Source organism: Canis lupus, chromosome 5 (genome assembly GCF_048164855.1).
Source record: "Canis lupus baileyi chromosome 5, mCanLup2.hap1, whole genome shotgun sequence".
In the NCBI taxonomy this organism is placed as follows: domain Eukaryota; kingdom Metazoa; phylum Chordata; class Mammalia; order Carnivora; family Canidae; genus Canis; species Canis lupus.
In genome coordinates, this window is record NC_132842.1 from 47,826,253 (window position 1) to 47,850,393 (window position 24,141).

The following is a 24,141-nucleotide window of genomic DNA, read 5'->3' on the forward strand; positions in this document are numbered from 1 at the left end:
CTAATAAAAGATGAGTCCTCCAAGAGAAAAGACTTCTAAAACTGGAAAAATGCATAAGGAAACTGTTTTCAGACAACAGGCTCCTCTGTGACTGCAATCCCTGAGAAAAGGCAAACTCATGAGGTAAACCCCATGATTGCCCATCTCTCTAATTAAGGATATTTTCCTTAACATGATACAGACAGATGAAGTCAAGCACTAATGAAGCATTAAACCATGTTCAAGATGACTGGCCAATAATTCAACAGAATGCTAAAATAAGACTCAACATTCTTTAAAAGACAATAACAGAATCCAGATACTTCACAACATATTCTCCAAAATTTCCAATAGTGGATCAAAAAACCACCAAACAGAAAACAATGTGATCCATAAACAAACAAAAAATAAGTCTAAAAATGGCTCAGGTGTTTGGCCTAACAAAACTTTAAAGCAGTTATTATAAATACATTCAAAAAATAAGTAAATAAATAAATAAATACATTCAAAGAACTAAAGAAAAACATACTCAAAGAATGAAAGGAAATCTGACCTTAATGAGTGAACAGAAAGGGAATATAAGCAGAGAAAAGGACCAAATGATGTTTAAGAACTGAAAACTAAAACTGAAATGAAAAAGTTAGTTGATGGACATAATAGCTGATTAGAAATAGTACAAAAGAAAGTCAAAACCTAAAAGCAAATCAAAACAAATTATTCAATCTAGGAAATGAACAGGAAAAATAAAAACAAAAGGAACTGAGTTTCAAGGATAGGCAAGACAATATCAAATAATTTTTCATGAATATAAATGCAATCCTAGAAGAAAAAAATAATGAGATTATCCAGACAAAATATTTGAAGAAATAATGGCTGCAAATTTCTCAAATGTGATGAAAAATACTGGCTTACAGATCCAGGAAGTTTAGCAAATTCCAAGAGGTATATATCTAAAGAAAATCATATCCCAGAACTCTGCAGTCAAACTGCAGAAAATCAAAGTTAAAAATAATATATTAACTAGGGCTCCTCGGTGGCTCACTTAGTTGAGCCACCAACTTTTGGTTTTTGTCCAGGTCATGATCTCAGAGTCATGAGATCAAGCTCCCTGTTGGACTCTGCTCTGGGTATGGATCCTGCTTAAGATTCACTCTCTCTCCCTCTCCCTCTCTCTCCACCTATTCTCTAATAAATAAATAAATCTTTGTAAATAAATAAACAAAATTACATTGTATTTGGTAGAACAAGGATAAGAATGGTCACAGGCTTGTCAGGAAACAATGGAGACTGAAAAAGACAATGACATGCCATCTTTAAATTATGGAAAGGAAGAAAAAAATCTGTTAACCCAGAATTCTATATCCAACAAAAATATCCTTCAAAACTCAGAATTGAATAAAGGCATTTTTAGATCAACAAGAGCTGAAAATACTAATCACCAGCAAATCTGTCCCATAAGAAATGCAAAAGGCTGAAGGCAAATGATACCAGAGGGCAATTCAAATTGACAGCAAGAACAAATAAATACTAGAAATGCTAAATACATTGGTAAATATAAATGTGTTGTCTTTCTTCTTGGAATTTCCTTAGAAGACCAATAACATAATTTAAAGGAAAAATAACAATACTCTGAGGTGGGCATTATAATATATGTTGAAATAATATATGTTGAATAAAAGATACAGCAATAATCATACATAAAGAGAAGTAACATGAATTATGTTATTAAAGATTATTACATTTGTTAATTGTTAGGTGTTAATTTTGAAGGAGTATAATACTGAATCTAAATAAACTCTAATGAGTTAAAGGTATACATTTTCAGCCCTGCAGCCATCAATAAAGATGACATATAGACAGATAAGAAAGGGAGTATAATTAAAAGCCAATTTAAAAAATAAAATGGTGCACGTAAAAATATTCCATTAACCGAAATAGGCAGGAAAGAATCAAAAGAGAAACAAAAAAGTAAAAGGGACAAATGAGAGAAAAAATCTCATCCCTGATCTTTAGGGAGATTTACTCAACAAATTCAAATAGTGAGAGGCTACAATGCTGAACTCTTACGAAGGCTAACATTAATAAGAAATGCTTCCTAATTTTAAAAATCTTATACCTGTGTATAGACTATACGGTGATTAACATGTGAGAAATACAAAGAAAGAGCGATCATTGAGCACTTCCTATATACAGTGATTTTACTAAATCCTCCATAAATATCATCTCATTTATTCCTTACAATCCAGAATGTAATTGCTCTTAGCCCCACTCTGTAGATGAAAGTTTGATCTAAGCTTCATCAGAGCAATGAACATATATATTTATCTTTGTGCTAGCAATTCCTCATCCTTTACATGGCATCTAACAGAGCAATAAGCAGCCATCAAAAGAATGAATGAATTTTGATGGGTAAGATAATTTTCCCAAAATCATGCAGAACCAGAACTGGCAGGCAGACCAATTTGAGCTCAAAGCCCTTTTATTAACAGTTAGGATCCCAAAACACAATAACTTGGGTCACAATACATCCTTTTTGCCCATGACAGTTCCAGTTTATGACTACTGTCTCAATGAGATTACAAATAAGGCCCCCATTGACTCTCCAAAAAATGGACGATAAATTTTTTGGTCACTCTGTAAGATTTCAAAGAATCAGGGCTCTTCTTTGATTGGGATGGTAAGGAACTCTTCATTCAAGAGATGACAATTCAAATCAACTTTTTGAAAGGTGAATGGGGTTTGCTCAGCAGAAGAAAGGTAAGGCTTAAAAGGCAAAAACAATTCTGTGACTTAAAACATGACATACGAAGGTGTAAACAGTTGTGAGGTTTGACGCTACAAAATATCTTGAAATAAAAATTATTTTCCACAGAAGTTCACAAGGGATGGGGATTGCAAGCTTTCTAAATGACTGAAACCAAAAAGCAATGACAAATAAGACTACATGACACTGTGCTAAAGTAGAGGAACCAAATCATTCCTATTGTGTTTTAATTTTTGTATGAGTCTTAAGAAGCAGAGATAATAGCAGCAATTCTATAAATCCCCTTAATTTTGAAGATCAAGTTAAAAAAGACTCCATGAATTTAAATGGGCACAACATCAGATAAACATTGATTCTCAATGAGGTACAATACAACTTAGTTTTACTTAAAAAAATGGAAAAGGAGGGTCATCTGGGTGGCTCAGTGGTTGAGCATCTGCCAATGGCTCATGTCATGATCCTGGTCATGGGAGCCTGCTTCTCCCTCTGCCTATGTCTTTGTCTCTGTGATTCTCACATGATCAAATAAATATTTTCTTAAAAAAGAAAAGAATTCCTGTAATTCAAATACACTGCAAACAGAAAATTTCCAGGAAAAAAAGAAATGTCAAGGTGTGCATTTTCCAGAAAATGTTCAAGGAGATCAAATGATTACTATCATTACTATCAATGATTGCTTTAATTATTAGCTATACCTTTTGATAATTTACTATGTACCTACCAGTCACCTTGTTAAACAATTTACATAACCCATTTAATACTCATTAAAATCTCATAAAACCAGTATTCCCATCTCTGTATTATACAGATACAAAAGACAAAACTCATTAGAATCCTGTCTTTAATGGTAGAAAGGAAATCTATTTTTGCATCTCCCTAATTCCAAGCATCTCTCACTCCTGCCTCCAGGCCTCACTTCGTCAATAACAATCTTTAATTTACTATGAATGGGAAAAATCAAAGCAAAGAAAAAAGGACTTCCTTCTATCTCCCTAGTTCTGGCAGACAGGCCTGTTTTGTCAAATAAATGGTCTTGGCACACTACAAAGAAAATGCTGAAGGAAATGTAGAAATGCAAAAAACAGGTAATCTTCTAACCAGGAAATGATTAATGCTCAGAGAAAATAAAGGTTTACAAACAATATACTTTGCCCAGAACATGGGTTGATGGTATAGTATTAAAGGGAAGTATACAAGAGCAGAGAACAGTGGACAGAGAACTGTGAGATCTTTCTATTAGATTATAACCTTCTATACCAGAATTGTTTTTGCAGAGATACAAACATACTTCTTTCCCCTATGGTATGTAAAACTACACTTGAAAAACCATCTAAGAATATCCAATGTAGATGTTTCCTTTTAAATGGTGGGATTATAGGAATAATATGTGAGTTTCAATGCTCATTACAGTATCTAATTGAATATTTTTTATGTAAAAAGTATTTTAAGTGAAACAACTATTAGAGCATAAATTTAAATTTCTTAAATCTTCCCCTTTCCTAAAATGCCTGTTTGGTAGACATAACTAAAATGTTTAAATTTCAAGAGAATCTTTGGTAAGAACTTACAGGCAGTTTACAGCTTTCACTTTGTTTTTCTTACCCCTAAATTAAAGTTTAGATTTACATTCAGATGTTTTATGACAACTTATATTAGTTATACCTTCAACCAAAAATACAAATGTTTCCTGATTCTGCTTACAAGTCTATGAGGGCATATTACTTTCAAGATTTTCTTTTAGAATATTGATATTTCAAATTTGGGAATACCTCCTTCCATTCCATTTTATTTCAACTTGAGTCAATTCAAGAATTATTTAGTGTTTTTTTTAGTACAAGTTGAGTGCTTTTCCATAGCACTCTTTGCTGAGTTTACAGTTACATAAGAGAACAAAAAGACTAATCTTTAATTTTTCAGAGCTTCCAGTTTAATTTGTAGGTTCCAGTATATGTAGCTAAGAAACCTGCCAGGGCTGGTAGGGGAATGGAACACAGCACACGTAATTGTTGCATAAAAAAATAGTTCAGATAGATAAAGAGATAATGAAAGTCTAAAAAGGCCAGCCAGGGTAGCTTTTTTATTTTTCCAGGAAAATTCACCTGAATCTATCAGTATTTGGAATACTGATAACTTGTGAATTAAGGTTTCCTGGTTCTTCTAAACCTCTTCCAGAAGAAGAATGCTGACATAAAAAGTTTCTTGAGGGCAGCCCTGGTGGCTCAAAGATTTAGCGCCACCTTCAGTCCAGGGTGTGATCCTGGAGACCCGGGACCAAGTCCCACATCAGGCTCCCTGCATGGAGATGGAGCCTGCTTCTCCCTCTGCCTATGTCTCTGCCTCCCTACCCCCACCCCCCCGCCCCGCCACCCCCCGTGTGTCTCTCATGAATAAATAAAATATTTTAAAAAAAAGTTTCTTGAGAATGGCAATTCATTGATCCTAAGTAGTACCAATATGGCTGTATTATTTGTTCTGAAACTACTTAAAATGTTTTATCACATGGAGTATTTAATATCCCAGAAGCAAAGTAAAACATCAGTTAAACTGTATTATAGCTTTACAACACTATCCTCAATAAAGATTTTAGACCTATATCTGCTTTCATTATTTCCTTGAGTTCTCTAGAGGATCTTTAAGAAATTAACAAACTTTCTTACACATGAAGTCCTATACTTTGAATACTAGAATACCATACTTACATTTAAAAAATAATAATGATAAGCCAAAATAACTCATGATGTGTTACAAGTAGACTTCAAAGTAGATTAAGATCAAGAATTGATTTAATCCAGCTCTAGCTTCAAAAAGAAAGCAAGAGACATCAACAATGATAATGGCATAATAGGTTCCTGAGCTCCTCTCCTCCCATGGGTACACTGAATGGAAAGCTACACACCAACCAACTTTCTCTGAAAGAGGCCTCAAATAAATAAAATAAACAAAAAGTAGATATAACTGATACAAATATAAAGGAAGAGACTATTTTTGAACAATTACATGCCAACAAGCTGGATAACCTAAAAAAATCAATAAATCCCTAGAAATATATATACTACCAGAACTGAATCATCAAGAAATAGAATATATGAACAGACCAATTATTACTAAGAAGATTCAATCAGTAATCAAAAACTTCCCAACAAAAAGTCTAAGACCAGATTACTTCACCAGTGAGTTCTATCAAACATTTTAAAAATTGTATCAATTCATCCTCCTAACTCACCTCTTAATCCAGTTTACAAGGTGAGCATTACTCTAAAATCAGACTCAGACAAGGCCACTACAATAAAAGAAAATTACAGGGGTACCTGGGGCTCAGCAGAAGAGCATGCCACTCTCCATCTTGGGGTCGTAAGTTCAAACCCTGTGTTGAGTGTAGAGATTAAATTTTAAAACTCTAAAATAAATAAACAAACAACTAAATAAATAAATGAATGAAAATTTCAGGTCATATTCTCAATGAATGCAAAAATTCTCAACAAAATACTAGCAACAGAATTCAATAATACGTTAAAAAGACCATACACCATGATCAAGTAAGATTCATTCAAGGGATGCAAGAATGATCCAACATTTGCAAATCAATCATTGTGATATACCACATTAACAAAATGAAGTATGAAAATATTATCATCTGAATAAATGTAGAAAATTCATTTGACAAAATTTAATATCCTTACATAATAAAAACTCAAAAAATTTCATACACATTACTGTGCATCCACATAATGAATGCCGTATAGGACAAGCCCACAACTAACATCATACTCAGTGGTGAAACATTGAAAGCTTTTCCTCAAAGTTTAGGAACAAGATAAGAGTCTTACTACTTTTATTCAACATAGTACTGGAAAGTCCTAACCAAAGCAATTAGGCAATAAATAAATAAATAAATAAATAAATAAATAAATAAATAAAATACATCCAAATCAGAAAGAAGAAGTAAAACTGACTGTATTTTCAGAGACATGTTATATATAGCAAACCTAAAATTTTCACCACAAAACTATTAGGCCTAGTAACAATTTCAGTAAAATTTCAAATTATAAATTACAAATCAATATATAAAAATCAGTTGAATTTCTGTACACCAACTAAAAGAAAGAGAAATTAAGAAAACAGTTCCATTTAAAATAGCATTGAGGGGTGCCTTGTTGGCTCAGTTGGTTAAGTGTCTGCCTTTGGCTCAGATCACAATCCCTAGGATTAAGCCCCACATCGGGCTCCCTGTCAGCAGGGTATCTGCTTCTTCCTCCCTCTGCACCACCCTCCACTTGACTGTCACTCTCTGTCAATCTCTCAAATAAATAAAAAATTAATAAAAGATAAAATAGCATTAAAATTACATTCTTATGAATAAATTTTACAAAGAAAGTAAAAGATTTGTACACTGAAAACTCTAAGACTAATGAAAGAAAGCAAAGGTAACACAAATAAGTAGAATAGTCCATGTTCACAGATTGAAAGAATTAGTATTGTTAAAATGTCCATACTAGCCAAAGAGATCTACAAATTAAAGCCAATCTCTATCAAAATTCCAATCACACTTTTCTCAGAAATAGGGTTAACAATGTAAAAATAGGTATAGAATCAAAAGAATCTGAATTGTCACAGCAGTCCTGAGAAAGAACATAGCTGGAGACATCTTACATTCTGATTTCAAAGTATATGTGCTCACTTCGGCAGCACATATACTGATTTCAAAGTATATTACAAAGCTATCATAATCAAAACAGAATAGTATCATATAAAAACAGATACACAGACTAACAAGACAAATTCAAGACCCCAGAAATAAGCCCATGCATATACACTCAATTAGTTTTAAAGGAGTCAAAAACATATATTACAGGAAGGATAGTCTCTTCAATAAACGGTTTTGAGAAAAACTGCAAAGTCACATGTAGAAGAATGAAATTAGGACCCTTATTTTACACCATACACAAAAATTCAAAAAAATGGATCAAAGTCTTGAACTTAAGACCTGAAACCATAAAATACATAAAAGAAAACCTAGTAAATACTTGACATTGGTCTTGGCAACAATTTTTTTATTTGATGCCAAGAGTAAAAGCAACAAAGCAAAAATAAGTGGGACTACATCAAACTAAAAAAGTTCTGCATAGCAAAGAAAACCATCAATAAAATGAGAAAACAAAATGTAGAATGGGAGAAAATTTTTGCAAACTATTAATCTGATAAGGGACTAATATTCAAAATATATAAGGAATATATACACATACAACTCAATAGCAAAAAACAAAAACAAAAAACAGTTTGAAAATGGACCAAGGACACACATAGACATTTTTCCAAAGAAGATATACTAATGGCCAATGGGAACATAAAGGGCTTCAACATCACTAATCATCAGGGAAATGCAGACCAAAATCAGCTATCATCTCACAAGCGTAAGGATGTCTATTATCAAAAAAACAAGAAATAACAAATGTTGGCAAGGATATCAAAAGGAGGGAGCCCTTATATAATGTTGGTGTGAATGTCAATTGGTATGGCTACCCTGGAAAACAGTATGGAAATTCCTGAAAAAACTAAAAAGAGAACTACCATTGTGGTTCAGCAATCCCGCTTCTGGTATACATCAAAAGGAAACAAAATCATCTCAAAGAGAGATCTCATGTGTTCATAGTAGCATTATTCACAATAACCAAGGTATAGAAACAAATTAAGTATCTGTCTAAAGAAGAATAAAGAAAATATGATACACACACATATAATGGATTATTATTCAGCCTTTAAAAAAGAAAGAAATCCTGTCATTTGAGACAACATAGATGAACCTAGAGGACATTATGCTAAGTGAAATAAGCCAGACAGAAAAACAAACACGGCACTGTAATATTTATACATGGAATCTTTATTTAAAAAAATAAAGTTGAACTCACAGAAACAATTTAAAAGTGCTTTCCAGGAACTGGTCAGAGAGTGGGGAGGGAGCTATGGGAATGGGGGGTGGAAGGGTGGAGGGGTGGGGGAGTGGGGGGTGTAACAGGAAAAGGTTGATAAAAGGGTACCAACTTTCAGTTAGATAAACAGCATTGGAAGATCTATTGTAGGATATGTTGACTATTTGACAACACTGCCACGTATAACTGAAGGTTGCTAGAAGAGCAGAACCTAAACATTCCACACACACACACACACACAAAAAAAAAAAAAAAAAAACACCACAGTACAAATGTGAGGTATGGATGTGTTCATTAACTGACTGGGGGGGAATCCTCCCACAGTGTATGCATACATCAAATCATGACATTGTACACTTTAAATACTTTATACTTTTTGTCAGTTATACCTCAGTAAAGCTGGGAATGGGGGATCAAAAAATACACATCCATTTCAAGCCCTTCAGAAGCGAAGTCTGCCCACTGCCTCAGCTACTTGCAGGTGGCAACCATTATTCCCACATGCTTAGAAGCAGTACGTGTGTTCTTGGGCCACCAGGATACCATTCAGTCCACTGAAGCGTAATGAATGCTACCCACAGAACTCATGTGGTTGCTGGAAGCACCTAATTAGATCTAACACAGTAATGGCCTAAATGATGGGAAAATCCAGTGCAGTTTTTTAAAGTGCAGACATTTAACACCTTTTCTTCTAGGAATCTCTGCTAATTATCATTTCACCTCAAAGAAGCAGGCAACTGGAAGAATATCATGATCACTGAGCAGAGAATAGGCTGTGATAAAGTTGAAAAAAAAAATTCACTGGGTTTGGAGACAGAGGCCCTGAGCTCATTTTAAGACTTGATCGCTCTAGAACATGTGACTGACATACTTTACCTCTCTTCTCCTCCTGTCCTTCTCTTCAACAGAATATCTCCTTTACAGCTGGTTGTAATGCCTCAACGTGTGTGAACCCACCTTCAGCTATTAGGTACTCGGTAAAAACTGGTTGGGCACAAGCTTTGAAATCAGACCCCAGTGTGGCTCAAGTCCCAATTCCAATATTTATCAACTGTTTAATTTTAGCAGATCACTTGTCTCAGTTTCCTCAACTGAAGTATTCCTCAACTATCAGGTATAATGAAGTTACCTACTGCTCAGGTTTGCTGTGAAAATGCAATGGATAATGTAAAAAGGACTTAGCACAGGGGCTTACATAAAGCACATTAGAAATAAAGACTGTTATTATTTTATGTTGACTCGAGACCACAAGAAGAGCTAAGTGGTCAGTTTGTGGCTTCACTAAAAATTGATGGTTGGTAGACGCTCTTAATTTTGGACCCAAAAATCCTCTATGACTTTTGCCTAAGACTATACTGGTAGCCTTTTGCAGTATTGTCTGCAGATCTTGAATATTCTTAATACACTGGGGTTTTTCCTCATGTTAATTTTTATTAATATCTTTTCTTTGAGCATAAATTCAGAGAAAATATGTAAATTGAGAATATTCTTCAGATCTTTGATACCCATTATGGAAATTCAGTTACCATGGCTTCCATGGTGAAAACCCTACAGCTTTTCTATCCAGCTCGTGAGCATCCAGGTAAATTAATAGAAACTTTTGTTTCCTGACCAACCCTGTTGTAGACATCTTATGTTCAGAAGCCGTAGAGGCCATGATGACTTCTCATTTCCACTTTCCCTCACTTAAAACAATTTTTGCAAATGAAGACTGCCTTTGTCATGAGGGCAAAATCCATAAACCACTCCCACTGAGAAGCACTCTTTTGTGATGGACATCAGGTGTTTGTGAGAGAGCTGGCACTATGTGAGAATAGAGTGCTGAGATATTATCGTAAAGGCTGGAATATTTCACACCTTTTCTACCATCAGATATCTACACTTCTCATGACCCTATCAATATAACAAAATTCAAAAGTTTTTAGATAGGCTTCCCTTGTTCCAATATACCAGAGAATTCACAGTGAAAAAATACCACTTTAATGCAATCATTGTGGGAAGGTCAATAAACAAAGCTCTAGCCCTATTCTTTATCTGAGAATTCACACTTGAACAGAGAATTAAGAATGAAAAAGGGAGGAGTTCACAAGAGCTCATAGAGGAGGAAAAAGAGGAAGAAGTTCTTGGAAATGCCTTTGCTGTCAACTGTATGTAAAGCAGCACTTCTCACCACCACCATTGAAACCTTGTATCTGCTTCGTTCTAACACTTGAAAATTCTCTTTTTTTTTCCTTAATTTATTCATAGTATACTTTCTCCTTTAGAAGGTAAGCTCCTTAGTGGCAGGATTTTATGCCTTTTTTGGTCATTGGCTATTCTCCCCACCTCTATTCCAGTGCCCCGGACAGAATCTGGTATACAGTGTGCATTCAATAAATACATTTATGGAAGGAATAGGGATTATTATCCGAATAATGTGAGTTAGTCTCCACAGGATGGGAAATTTGGGCCTCTATTCAGTGCCCAGAGACACAAGGAAAAATGAACAATTTTTTTCTAACACTCACCACATTCTCTTAATTGCAGAGGTTCAAGAGTAGCTAAAGTGGGAAAAGGAAATAGAAGTATTAGCAAGGAAAAGGTGCTCTGTTATACTCCTGACAAAAAGAAACATTAATCAAAATAACAATGAGATTGCATTTCTCCCTCCCTCATCAGATTAACACTCAGTGTTGGTGGGCTGTAGAAGTGAGTCATAAACCCTGCCAGGAGGGTATACTGGTTCAATTTTCATAGTGAAAAATTTGGTAACAGCTTTCCTCTATTAATTCAATGCTTAATACTTTGTCTTATAAACTTGTACACATGTGCACTGTTGGAAATAGGAAAACACTAAAACAACCCAAATGTACACTAGGAGGGTTCAGGATACAGAAATGATATGACATGTAAGCAATAGAACACCGTGCAGCCTTTTCTTTTTCCCGTGCGGTCTTTAATAAGAGTAAGGCAGCTCCACATATTTCACGTTTCCAGAAGGTTGCAGTTGATAACCACCAAACATAGTTGTAAATTAGCCAACTCCACTTAATTAATAAACATTGTTTTGACTCCAGTATCAAAGCTTCTATAAATAGAAAAATACCTGATTTGTATAGGATCACAGACATTTCAGAAAATTAACACAAATGGATTATGGATGGTGGACAATATCAACTTTACTCGGCCTCTGATCACTTTAAATTTACCTTGTTATTAACTCCAGATCCATTTTAAGATACATCGTCTCCATGAAGGCTCTCCCCCACACCTCTGTGCCTACCACATGACAAGCCACCAGTGCCACCATCTCAAGAGGCAATACAGGAACTATTCAAACTACCCCACATGTTGTCATACTTACCTTTGCATCAAGTCAGGAAAAGCAGGGTCTAAGGACTGTTGGAAATTATCACAGGATGAAACCTTACTGAGTCCATAAGTCCAATATATATATATAAAGGAGAAGGTGACGAGCTCTGCCTAAGAAGATCAAGCAAAGTTTCAGAGGAAACGACTCTCTGGGTCATTTCTTGAAGGACAAGCAGTAAGTAATTTTCCAGATGGGTAATATGTGTGGGGGAGAGCACTTTGGGAAAAGGAATAGCATGTACAAAGGCACTGAGGCATGAATCAGCAGATGGTTTAGTAAACTGCAAGTAGTTCAAGATGGGCACGAAGCAGGAAGAGTGTAGGAGTGGGGAGGGAGGTAAGCAGAGTCTACCTGGAGACTGGAGAGCCTGGGCCAAAGAGTCTGACCATCATCTTGTAGTCCAGTGGTTACTACTGCTTTGGGGTCATGGCTATTTCAAAATCTAGTAAAACCACTTCTCAGGAATTTTAAATTTTTTTAAAGGAGGGGCACCTGGGTGGCTCAGGGGTTGAGTATCTGCCTTCGGCTCAGGGCGTGATTCCGGGGTCCTGGGATCAAGTCCCGCATAGGGCTCCCCACATGGAGCCTGCTTCTCCCTCTGCCTTGTCTCTGCCTCTTTCTCTCTGTGTCTCTCATGAATAAATAAATAAAATCTTTAGAAAAAAAAAGAACATTCACCAAAATAGTGTGTACAGTGTCCACAAAGACTCTGAAGCACAGAAATTGTTGGACTTTCAGTTCTAAAGTGTTCTGATAGGTAACATGCCTATTTTTAGTTTGTAAAAATGGCTGGAAGTGTATGCAACAAGCAGGAGAGTAATATGATCTAATATGTGTTTGAGAACAATAGCCAAATCTGTTGAGAAGAGATTAGAAGTAAGTGAGATCAATGGTAAAACAAACAATTAAGACATCATGACAACCATATGGTCAGGAGACAATGCAAGCAATTGCCAAGAAATTTCTGAAAAAGCGAAGAGTGACTCAGGCTATCAGATATTTAAGTGTAATATAATGGTTAAAACAATGTGATAGTGATCTAAAAACAAAAAAAGAGGTGGAGAAATGGATGAAGAAGATAGAAAATCCACATCCAGAATTTATTACATTTGTTCAGATAAAACTTAAAAGGGAAAGGGTAGATTATTTAATTAATCTTTGTTAGGACAATGAGAAACCTGTTTACAAAAATGCAGTTTAAAAAGTCATATTCTCACACTCCCATAGAAGAAAACTATTCCAGACAGTTTAACACTTAAATGTAAATTCAAGAAACCAAAAAATGTACTGGAAAAAAGGATAGAAAAAAATGTGTGTAATCCTGGAATATAGAAATCCTTTCTAAACACAATACCAAAGGCAGAAACTTTAACAGGAAAATATATTAAGATTCAACCACATGCACAAAAATTTCTCATGTAAAAATATACCAAAGGAAAGAACTCAGAATGTGACTAAGAAAATGGGGAAAATATTTACATTATAGAAAACCTACAGACAAATAGAATACTATCTGTACTCCATAAAGAACTTCAATAAAATTACCTGAAAAATAAACTTGCCAAAATAAAAGCAAGGACCATTAAAAGCAATTTACAAAGGAAAAAATGTCCAACCTCACCAGTATCTTAAGAAATGCAAATAAAACTACAATGAGATACCATCTCCCCCATATCAGATTGGCAAAGTTTTTTAAAAACAGCATTACTTAAGACACTGGAAAACACGCCCTGTCATGTGCCACCAGGAGGAGAATAAATTGAAAGAAGAAAACTTTCTGGAGGACAATTTGGCAAAAAGAATTAAACCTCTATAAATAAATGCACTCTTTCATCAGCCAACTCTGCTTCTAGAAGAGTTTCCTAAGGAAACAACTGTGATAGAGCTACAAGGAAATACACAACAATTTTTATAACCGCAAAAAATTTAAATTTGGTAGGATAAGCGGATGCTATCTAACCATAAAATGTTACCCGCCTCTAAAAAAGCTTGTGATAGAAGAATATTTAGAGCCATGGGCAGAGGCTGACACCAATTTCCTAAATGAAAAAAAGCCAAGAAATAAAGAGACTACAAAATGGTATCATGGTATATCAACCTAGCACAACCCCACAGTCACCCCATGCTGCTATGCCCAAACAAGGGTTTGTAAGTTGGTTGACATAATCATTTGAAGTACGATTCAGCTGTACTGATACAACAAACGATTGTTCATATCCATTGCAGAAGCAGCAGGAGAAAAAGAAATAATCATTGAAACAATACAGGACACTAAGCGAGTGGAAAGCTGGCTCACAGGTAACGTGTAACAGAACTCAGATGGGGAGCCAGGTTTCCCCAAGCCCTTCATCAATCCAATATAATACTTCTGGCACAGCATAATGGACCCTGTTAGGTCTCCGCATTCTATCCTACCCCCTTCCACCAGCACATGGTGGCCTAGAAATCAGATGGGAAAACACACAGAGGACAGTCATATGCAGATGGACCAGAAAACCATGAAGGTTCAGAACAGAAATGTGCATTGCATCCCCTGACAGCCTCAGCAAGTTGTCTAGGAGTGGCACCGATCGACAGGAATTGGAAACTGCTGCCTCAGGTTGACAGCCTGACAACCATGTGACAATGCTCCTGGTATACATTAGCACAGGAAGGCCCGGCTACCATCCCGTGGTCTCCGGCTTCCTAATACCAGTCAATTTCTAAGTATCCCAGTTTGTATGAAGCAGGATAAATGGCATGTTTTCATCCATTTCCAGTATAATGTTTTTAAGAGGTCTATATAGGGCCCCTGCGAGTCCACAAATAGCATACAGAACACTTTACCAACCAAGAAAACCATATTACCTACTTTAGACCAGTGCATCTCAACCAACCCGTGTTTCCCTTTGTTGTATGGAAGTTAGGACCAGGGATCCTGAAGCCTAATTTACAATGGAGAGAAAAACACGTTTCTGTTTAGTTCACATGGGCAGGCTCATGTGTGTGATAGCTAATTCCCCCACTTCGGAGTCCCTCCTTTCGGAACCACAGACACGAGTCTCCCCCGGAGACCTCACTCTTGGCTGAAAGCAGTCAAATGGGAGGTAGACAAAAACCTCTTTTGAAATGGGGGTGCAGGGAGAAGAAAGAAAACAAACACCCATACAAGTGAGTGTGTGTTTAACAAGGGAAGTTATCTCAAAGGTCACAGATTGGCGGAAGAAATATGCTATTTACCAATGGTGGGGAAGGAAAGATCCCTAAGACACATAAAACGCATTCTAAATATTTGCCACTCTGTGTTATTTTAAACCCCAGGGTGCAGGAGCAAGGGATGGTGGAGTACACATTGCGGACACCAAGCCACAGGGTCCAGTTCCCTTCATCAGCAGCAAGAAGCTGCTCTCGCAGGGACCTCACTGGTTTCAGCAGAATTATATTACACCCCCCCACCCCCGGGGAGAGAAACCTCAGAGGATCTCTATTTTGCCGTCAATAACTCTTTAGGGATATAATTTTTTTATTTCATTTTATTTATTTATGGTATGTTCTAGTTCAATTATTTCGGTTGGTTTATTTCATGATTTTACTTATTATCATCTGTTTGGTGTCTCACTCCTAAAACTTGCTTGAATCTATTTTGTGGCATTTATAGTCATCCCAAATAAGTAGAAAATAACGAATGGGATTTGTTAAGAGAAAAACGCAACTAGCAGTCACTTCTGAAAGATTGACATTGACGAGAAAGGCATGTCCCCAGAAATTAAATTATATGTGACTTTTCTATTTGGAAATTCCAGGGAGGATTATTTAAAATCAAAATAATCCATTTACTAGAATAGCCCAAAACAAAACCCTGGTGTTACAAGACCTGACAGTATGACTTGGAACAGAATGTTATTAGTTCACAAACTTTAAGTCAGGTACACAAACACCTGCCCCACATGCAACATGCAATATTTTGCTTCAGAAAAACCTTCTGTCATATTTTTACTATAAACACTGCTTGATCATCACACCAGTGGAAGCCTTGGACTATGTAAAGTGTTTTCCATTTCACATACATTCAGGCAGACAAAGATGTACATTCTTTCTGAAGACGCTCATTTGGTTCCCCCCACACTTCATCTACAAACCCATGCTCCTCTCCTGAAATACCTTTCCTGACTTACCTTGGGCATAAAAATCTGGAACAGGAGAGCTGCCGCAGTGGAGCCGGCTGGCATCAGAATGTGGCCAAGGAAAATGAAATCTCAGTTCCTACCAACAGTACAAATCTCTGACATTCAATAGCAGGGGGGAAAGGGGAGCTAACATCCCGCCTAATCTCAGTGCTTTCATAGCAGATATTTTAATGAAAACAATTCAAGCTCCTGACGCAACAGAGGGTAGACTTTGCATAATATTTAGTTTCTAATGCCTCCAAAAAGGTACCTGATATTTATTTATGATCCAAATACATTAAGCCTGAAATGGAAAAGCTTCTAGAATTTCCAAAGAGACTACATAAAATTGCCTGAATAATTATTAGCAAATAAGTTGGGAGACAACATTTTTTAGTTCCATTTTAGGTTTCTCTGGTTATTATTTGTTCACCCTAGCCTATCCCCACTCTCCCCACACAAACACTGGGTCATGACAATCTGTTTAAAAGATTTTAACACAGAAATCATTCATTTCATTTAAAAAATCTCCCTGGAGCCCATTTTTAAAGATCACTTGGAAAGATACTATGAGATTTTGTAAAATGTCCCAAATTCAAAAGGGCAAAGACCCTATGGAGTGTCAAATGACAAGGTTTTGGGGGGGGGGGGGCTCTGATAAAAACAAGTTCCTCACAAATGGAATTGGAAAGTAAGAAACCACTATTCTCTCTAATCATTAAACAAACTTAATTTCTGTTTAACTGGAATTAAACAATCACAAGTTCACATAACCATTATTTTCTTAAGTTGCCTTTCATGAGAAAAGACCCAAATGAAATAGAAACAAGCTGGTTCAGGAACTTATTTTTAAAAGCAGCCATCGCAATATGATCAGCAGAGATTCGACCCTCTATTCAGCCTAGAAGCTATTCAGCTTGTATCAAGAGGCTTCTGAAGTTATGATCTATATTCAAATGATAATGCTCATATTAAGTGCATTGTATTATTTTCTAATTATTTGAACTTGTTTTTGCCCCAATGTGATATCAATTCTAACCTAAAGTTATAATATATAATGATTTAATTAACCTATCCACAGTCTATTTGGGACAAATTGAATTCACAACAAAATGAAGAAAGACAGTTATTTATTTCACTTGGGGGAGAGAGAAACAAAGAGAAATGAGTGAAACATTAAAAAGATAACTTTAATATGCCTCATTTATTTGTAGAACAATTCGACGAGAACGTGAGGTTAAGGACAGAAAAGCCTATATTAATAGTTTACTTTGTAGCAGAACAAATTTGGAAAAATCACTTAACCTCAATTTTACCAAAAGTACATTAGGGGAAGTATTATGCCTTCTGTATCTGCCATAATAAATACAAAATTCACTGCCTGTTCAAATTGAACCGGATAGAGATGATTGGCCATAGACATAGTGATCTCTCTCATCACCTGGAAAAAATAAGACTAACCATGGATAGGGAGTAAACATATATAAATGCTGTCTTTATATCTTTATATGGATTGACTAGAGTAAGATGCTTACTTACTAATCAACCTGAAGTTTCTTGTGATGTTAAAATGAAAAAGTGAAAGTAGAAATCATCAAAACAAGCCATCCATTAAAAGGATGGGGCTAAAGAGGAGACTTAGAATTATAAAAGTGCTGAAGATAGTGCCCTGCATTCATTAAGCACATGTTGGTGGGATAAATGAATGAACTGACACTCCACAGCCAAGGAGATTGCCCAGCCCTCTAAGTACTTTGTGGTAGATAAGCCCTGGTGCTTCCCAAGATCCCTCGATGCTTCACTTAAGACCAAAAGTGCATGAAGCACCTATTTCTGCTGCTGCCTGTGACCATCTCTTTTTGCCCATCTCTCTTACTCTGTCTCTTTGCTCCCTCTCAGACAACCCGAGTTTGCTCCAGGGGAATTCATGATATAATGTATTCGTAAGAGGAGAGGCTGATTCGAAACCTAGTCTTCCTAGCTCTCCCAATAACTATTAGTCTTAGGAAAGTCATAAGAGATTTTTTCCCAACCACAGGATTAGAGGTTGAATTTGATCAACAGTCTATTGATGTCAAGGATGTTAAAATGAGTCTATTCCTTGCAAGGGGTAAACTATCACAAGTTCAATGGTGTTAAGAGAATTGGGAAAGCCAAACAAAGAATTTCCTTTTACCCCTAATTCATGGGGGCTACTGGTGGACTCTCTACAAAGCCCAAAGAGCGAATCCTGGCTGTCCCATCAGTTCAGTAACATTCCATAGCACACCTGGTAACAGCATCTTCAGTGACCAGGATGTGTGGGTGATGGCATGCTAGGCTGGTTGCAAAACTAATGCTACATAAAAATGAAATGAATTGGGAAATGCTGTTATTAATTATGTACTGACAATAATGAAGAACTCTTCTTAATGCTCTCAAAAGCCCAGCTAATATATCCAAATAGTTTTTCTCACTCCCCCCTCCCCCCGCCGCCGAAAAAAGTCTAAATAGTTTCACAGGAAGGTTTCATTAACAGCAAAAACATAATCATTTGTCTTACTCCTTCTCTTGAAAAAGACAATAGCAAACAGTTAAATAAAAAACAAAAAGAGAAGCCTCAGAACTTGGAGGTTCTATAATCAAGAATACTCAGCCCTTGGAAGTTACATACCTGAGTAAACCTTGAAAGGTGACCTGTCCAAAGAACCAAGGTCTAAGTGTCATCTCATTTTCTGCTCATTTTCAAGGTAATCAATCATACTGAATTACATTTTCAATCACACTAAAAAAAAGGCTGGACCACAGGTCCACATTTTCACTTCATTCTTGCTCTAAGCAACAACATAATCTACAAAACATTCTGAATCCTTGGCCAGGTATAGGTGGTATACAGTTATCTAGCCAGCAGCCAGCCACATATGTGTACACTCTCAGAGAGTAACATACATTTGATTTCATTCATTGAGTCCATGCACATACATTTCACTACCCAAACGAAAGGCCCTTGGGAGAAAAGAAGAGGATACGGATCCTGCCCTCAAAAAGCTTAAAATGTGCGATAGAGGACCTGGTTGTATGCCAGGTTAGTTTAATATATAATGAACACTGTAAACAAGCTTTTTAAAAAGTCAAACACTCATGCCGTATCAGAGGCAACAATAACACTGAGAAACAGGGAACATTTCCACTGCTCTAAAAATCAGTCCAGTAAATATTTCAAATTGTTAAACATATCTGAGAAAACAAAGCATCATGGCCGAAGAAGGAAGAAACAAAATCCAAGAAACGGTTTTAAAGGAGCATCTTCTATCTTTTCTTTCAACTACTTACACTCCAGAAAACATAAAATGACCTCAAATTTCTCTAATCAAACTTTGCCCAGTCTCTGTGACAAAGCTAGTTTGAAATGTACCAGCAACTCCTAGATTAAAATGTGAAGCCAGGGAACTTCACAGTGTTATACATACGCACTGGTCAAATTATCCTTAGGATTAAAATAGCATTTTATTTTTTCAATTAACACTGTAAACATGCATGGTAGGAAGCCTCTTACCTTAGCTGTTTATCCATCTGACTGCAGCTGAGATCAGCTCTTTATAAGCCAATTTTGAGAAAACTATACGTCTATTTAAAAGCATAGCTTGTTTGCTTAAGTACAAAGTTGACTAAATTCTCCTAGACTAGAAAGAGATTGGCATGTTTGCTTACGCATATCAGATTATTTAATTGGAAAACTGGGAATTATTCCATAGATGTGAATGTATATCTAATTTATGTCACAAAGGAGAGATTATACTCGTAGGAGAAGTTATTTACTTACTCATTTTCCTAACTAGATTTCCATGCACATGAGAATTTCAAGTCAGGAAAGCACTGCCAACAATGTTCCACCAGAGACAACCAAAAAGAGATCATAAATGTCTTGTTAGCTGTAAATAATGATAAAATGAAGACCTTTGGGGAATAGGATTACAGCTGGTCTAGACTGAAGAGTTTTAAATTTATATTAACCCAAGCAAATTACAGTATACCGATTTTAATTCATGCATTAAAATGGGTTTGTTTTACATTTTGCCACAAAATAAGAAAAATCAAGAGAAAGGACCAACTCCCTTAATTTTTTATGATACTTTTTTTTTTTTTCTAATAGTAAGGTACGTGTAGCTCCTCTTCCTCTTCTGCATGAGAAACATACTTTTCTCCCAGTACACTCATCTCTGTGGGAACTTATCTGAACTTACTTGTCTATAGTTGTTACTGGCAATTTCTCAGCATCTTTAAGTGATTTTCTAGGGAACAGCCTACCAGGGCATCCCTTACATACTTTAGTGTTCATGCTTCCACTTTCTTTTCTTTCCTTGTCACTGGAGGAGAACACCTACATAAATCGATTAGCCTATGGCAGCTTATGTTTTTACTTGGGTGAATTCAGAAGCTGTTTTTAGAAGAAGGATTGGAGTGGTAAATAGAAGATAAGAAGCATGGTTGTTGTTTGGCCTTAGGCTCATTATCGAATTCACTGGACTGGGCTTCTCAAGCACCACACGAGGAGGTACTTGCTATTATGATTAGTCTCAGAGATTCTACAACCTTGAAACTAGGTGAATTTCTAGCTCTTTGACTTGGGACCTCATATTTGGATACCATCTGTTACATTAAGAGATGGCCAGCCCTTCTCCTGATGGATCTTGAACCCAGTCAAAGGCATATGATGAGGATGACATATAAGCAAGAGAGAAGCAGGTGTATACAACCAGAGCAGGGGCAGGGGAGTAGAGAGGAAGGAGGAGAGAATGAGGAGAGAAGGATAAAAACCCAGAGAAATGGTGGAACACAGGTGGGGAGCAGGGTTAAGCATTTAAGGAAAAAGAGGAGACACAACAAAAGTATATACAGTTAAGAAAACTAAAGGAAAGGTCTAAAGTAATCCTACATACTGAGCATAAAATTTGAGAATTTCCACAGGCATTTTTATTGCATGGTAACAAATACCTACAGGTATCTGTTACTCTCCAAAAAGGGAAAAAAAAAAAAAGGCAAAATATATGGATAATGAAACGGTAACTTCAAATCTCCATAAATCTTTGTGAAGAAACAGTTACTTTCTATTATGGGTTTACTAAACACTAAATGATGATACTTTAAACAATCATACAGTATCATAAAAAAAAAAAAAAAAAGCACAAGAGAATTCTAGCACAGGCCCTGGGAGGTATTCAGCATAAATGTATCTTAGAAACAGAGAAGGGGGCAGGAAACAGAGAAAAGGCTCTATTTCAAAGTAACATGTAAATCATCTTCCTGAGCTCAAAGACCATACATTTCATTGACAGAGGACAAAAGGATAAAATACGCCCATGTAAAATTGCTTAAGACTCTGAATGAGCTGTAAGTACAAACTCCAGTTAAAAAGTTAAGTAATCAGGAGTGCCTGGGTGGTGTGGTCCATTGGGCAGCCAACTCCTGGTTTTGGCTCAGGTCGTCATCTCAGACGATGGAGCCCTGCTCAGCACGGAGTTGGCTTGGGTTTCCCCCTCTCCCTTTGCCCCTCCTCACCATATGTGCTCTAGCTCTCTCCCTCTCTCAACTAAATAAATAAATAATCCTTTTTTTTAAAAAAAATTAGATAATCAGAACTCAACAACAAGGATCCTAAATCTACTAGAACACATACACAGTGCGCTCTAGTGTAGCATTCAAGGAAAGGGACAAATTTACAGATAATGAAAGATTCCATTGTTGATGAAATAAGTGATCACCAGCAGCAGCAGCAGCAGCAACTCCCTAGAAATGTCTCTGGAGAACAGGCATCCCTATTTCTTAGGTCACTACTATCCATAGAGTAATAACCACTGTTGCCCCATGTTCAGACCAGGGAACCAGGCAGAGACCTCAGCAATCAATTAAAGCCCAACTACTCCAAGTAGTGTGCTTCACAGCCAACTCATTTAACCCATTTAAAATGGCTTCCCAATAGAGAGTCTGAAATATGATCCCATATATATAATTGAGGGAGCCAAAGGCACCCAGCCAGTAGCCCACTCTCCTTTTCTTTCCCAGGTTCCATTGTGTTCTATAGTGAGAGGAGCCTTTCAAGAGGACCCTCCAGCCTGCACTTTCAAGGTTCGCATACAGCTCCACACTCTTTAGTTCTAGGACAGCTCATACAGGGTTTAACTCACCCTTAGGAGATTTGACCCCAAAAGAGGCCCACAGAAGTTCTGGAAGTAATTTGGGGATCACTTAGGCAAGGGATTATAACATCTTGAGCAGTTCAGAAGTGGAGGTGAGAGTGTTTTGCATGGGCAATGTCCCTTTGGCTCTTTAAAGCAAAGGATTCTTGCCTCAGGTCCAATGGTGTTATTACTGTTGATAGAATATACTTGCCTTTATCTGGGTTAACCAGAAAATCTAATTAGTAGCTATACCTTATATTTCAAGCAGCAGACTGGATAATATTTGTTGGGTTATGTAGTGAAAATAAGAGCCGAAGCACTAAAATGACTTCAGCTCAGGTGGCCAAATTATTTTGGTTTTAATACCACAGAGTCCACAGTCAGCATGAGAGGATGCATTTTCTTCAGCAAGAAAATCATGGACACAAAATGGGCACTGCTTAAGAATAAGCTAACACACACACACACACACACAAAGAATAAGCTAACACTAAGTTCCCACAGAGAGCTTTGTGAGCTCTTGTACAGCGATCAAGCAGAGAACAAAGTTTTTGTCTCAATTTCTCCCTCCTTACTTCCCATCTACAAATCATCATGGGCCAAGGCTAACTGAACTCAAAAAGCCAAATTTAATAATGAATCTTTTCTTTCTGTCTTCTTGTAACACCTCAACCAGATCTGTGTTGTTATCCATAGGAACACAAGAAGATCCGCTTCTACAAGAAAGTGTTCTATACCTCTATCTCCCCTTTCTACCATCAAACAGTTCTCATCTTGTCAGGGTTTGATCTGGAGATGGCCCACTAAGAGAATAAACTGCATAGCATGTACCAACAGACTAGTGAGTATTATCAACATCCAAATTAATTTAATTTGGATGTCAACATCCAAATTAATTTACACAGTAAAGAAGGCCTTGAACTCATCATTCCTTAATATGGAGGAATAACTCCAACAGTATGTGTATTGCAAAAATGGGATCAGGCCAATAGGGACACACAAAAATTCCTTGGAGCACCTGGAGTATACCATACAGGCACTGTCTGTCCTGCTGAGAGGCCTCTGTGTATGGACAGAGTACAAAGAAGAGAGAAGAGGGTTGTAGTGCAGTTGAAGAGACAAAATCTATTTGGAATTTGAAAAGCTTTAACAAGGGCAGTCCCAATGGCCCAGCTGTTTGGTACTGCCTTTGGCCCAGGGCGTAATCCTGGATACCCGGGATCGAGTCCCACATTGGTCTCCCTGAATGGAGCCTGCTTCTCCCTCTGCCTGTGTCTCTGCCTCTGTCTCTCTCTCTGTGCCTCGAATGAATGAATGAATGAATGAAGCTTTAACAACCTTTCAAGAGTAACAGGAGGATGCAAATGGATGAGTTAGAAGGACTTTTTCCTCTTGGTTTCTAATACTCTTCCCAAAGTCTTGTCTGCCACAAGCTTTCCTTGAAATTTTGATTTAGAGATAGAAGACTTGACTTGAACAAAAGAGCGAGCTTGGAAGAATTTAGACACATTTCCTTCCTTCTCTGCTCTCTCACTGTTCCTGTCCCCAGGACTTAGGCCTTTTTGAAGGCTGTTTGGTTTTTTGTTTGTTTTAAATTTTTTTTTTATTTATTTATGACAGACAGAGAGAGAGAGAGAGGCAGAGACACAGGCAGAGGGAGAAGCAGAGGGAGAAGCAGGCTCCATGCAGGGAGCCCAACGTGGAACTTGATCCCAGGTCTCCAGGATCACGCCCTGGGCTGAAGGCAGCGTTAAACTGCTGAGCCACCCGGGCTGCCCCTCTTGAAGGATGTTTGGATGTGGTCTCTACAATCTTT

The 24,141-nt window shown here is 36.9% G+C and overlaps 1 protein-coding gene across 27 annotated transcripts in view; it reads right to left on the minus strand.

The window, feature by feature from the left end:
* Positions 1-24,141, minus strand: part of PDE4D (phosphodiesterase 4D) — a 1,448,272-nt gene that overhangs the window by 1,316,550 nt on the left and 107,581 nt on the right. For 6 of the 27 annotated variants that reach the window (XM_072826540.1, XM_072826526.1, XM_072826533.1 and 3 more), the window contains one exon: positions 6,052-6,107. The exons of 19 other annotated variants lie outside the window; for them this stretch is intronic. The gene's annotated coding sequence lies outside the window, so the exon portion shown is untranslated. Of the gene's footprint in view, positions 1-6,051; positions 6,108-11,177; positions 11,211-12,013; positions 12,160-24,141 lie in introns of those variants that run through there. 2 more of the 27 variants (XM_072826541.1, XM_072826542.1) reach the window with 1 other exon arrangement.